This window comes from Arachis duranensis, chromosome 3 (assembly GCF_000817695.3).
Source record: "Arachis duranensis cultivar V14167 chromosome 3, aradu.V14167.gnm2.J7QH, whole genome shotgun sequence".
NCBI lineage: Eukaryota > Viridiplantae > Streptophyta > Magnoliopsida > Fabales > Fabaceae > Arachis > Arachis duranensis.
The window spans coordinates 94,481,826-94,483,950 of record NC_029774.3 but is presented as its reverse complement, the minus strand read 5'-3'; positions in this window follow the sequence as shown (position 1 = coordinate 94,483,950).

Genomic DNA, 2,125 nt, shown 5'->3' with positions numbered 1-2,125 from the left:
CTCTGTTCTACCTTAGATTAAGTAGATATCTCTTGGATTCTTTAATTAGAATCTTCGTGGTATAAGCTAGAACTGATGGCGGCATAACATATGCCTCCCTGGAACTAAGTGGATAACCAATTCTAAGGGTGTCCCAAACCAACTCAAGAGGGGAGACCTCAAACCAATTGTAAGAGGTTGGCTAGACTTTATTGGACGTTCTATACTACCCACTAGCAACCGTTCTGAGGTCACTATCAAGAGAGCAGTGATGATTCATTGCATTATGCTTGGAAAAGAAGTGGAGGTTTATCTTGTGATTGCTTGTGAGATCTACACAATTGCAAATAAGAATTCCACTGAAGCCAAACTAGCTTACCCAAGCTTGAACTCCTTGCTCTGTAAAGAGGCTGGGGTAAAGATGGGAGTAGATGAATTCATACCCATTGAACATCCAATCACCAAGAAGTCAATGGAAGGACAAATGCAAGACAACTCTATCAAAAGGAGGGCGCAGGAGTTCCTCCTTGAATTCCCTGAAATTGGCTACTGGGCCAGCCTAGAAGCATCTATCACCAAGTTGCAAGAGACTATGGAGCAACTGAAGGAAGAACAGCAGAATCAGAACTGCATGCTCTGCAAATTGCTGAAGGAACAAGAGAAGCAGGGGCGTGAACTCCAAGAGTTGAAACGCCAAAAGCTCTCCTCTCAAGCTGAGGGAGCATCCACTTCTCAAAATCAAGGTTGTTGAGTCCTAACTCTGTGAAAACCTCTATCATTAGGAGCCTATCTAAAATTTTTGTTTTCTATTTTTTTTTAGTCTCATCTTATATCTATTTTTGAGTCTTGTTCTTAATTCATAATTAATAAAATTTAAAATTCATGTCTTAAAGCTATGAATACCCTATGAATCCATCACCTCTCTTAAATGAAAAATGCTCTAATCACAAAAGAACAAGAAGTACAGGATTTCGAAATTATCCTTGAAACTAGTGAATTAGTTTGATGTGGTGACAATGATTTTTGTTTTTCCGAATGAATGCTTGAACAGTGCATATGTCTTTTGAATTTGCTATTTTGAGAATGTTAAAATTGTTGGCTCTTGAAAGAATGAAGGAAAAAGAGAACTGTTATTGAGGATCTGAAAAAAATCATCAAATTGATTCTTGAAGCAAGAAAAAGCAAAAAAAAATCGAAAAAAAAGAGAAAAAAAGAGAGAAAGAAAAAAAAGAAAGAAATAAAGTTGTGATCCAAGGCAAAAAGAGTGTGCTTAAGAACCCTGGACACCTCTAATTGGGGACTCTAGCAAAGCTGAGTCACAATCTGAAAAGGTTCACCCAATTATGTGTCTGTGGCATGTATGTATCCGGTGGTAATACTGGAAGACAGAGTGCTTTGGGCCACAGCCAAGACTCATCCACTAGCTATGTTCAAGAATCATTATACTTAACTAGGAGAATCAATAATATTATCTGAGTTCTGAGTTCTTATAGATGCCAATCATTCTGAACTTCAAAGGATAGAGTGAGATGCCAAAACTATTCGGAAGCAAAAAGCTACTAGTCCCGCTCATCTAATTGGAGCTAAGTTTCCTTGATATTTTGGAGTCTTTAGTATATTCTCTTCTTTTTATCCTATTTTAATTTTCAGTTGCTTGGGGACAAGCAACAATTTAAGTTTGGTGTTGTGATGAGCGGATAATTTGTACGCTTTTTGGCATTGTTTTTAGTATGTTTTTAGTATGATCTAGTTAGTTTTTAGTATATTTTTATTAGTTTTTAGTTAAAATTCACTTTTCTAGACTTTACTATGAGTTTGTGTGTTTTTCTGTGATTTCAGGTATTTTCTGGCTGAAATTGAGGGTCCTGAGCAAAAATCTGATTCAGAGACTGAAAAGGACTGCAGATGCTGTTGGATTCTGACCTCCCTGCACTCGAAGTGGATTTTCTGGATCTACAGAAGCCCAATTGGCGCGCTCTAAACGGCATTGGAAAGTAGACATCCTGGGCTTTCCAGCAATGTATAATAGTCCATACTTTGCCCGAGATTTGATGGCCCAAACCGGCGTTCAAAGTCACCCTCAGAAATCCCAGCGTTAAACGCCGGAACTGGCACCAAAATGGGAGTTAAACGCCCAAACTGGCAC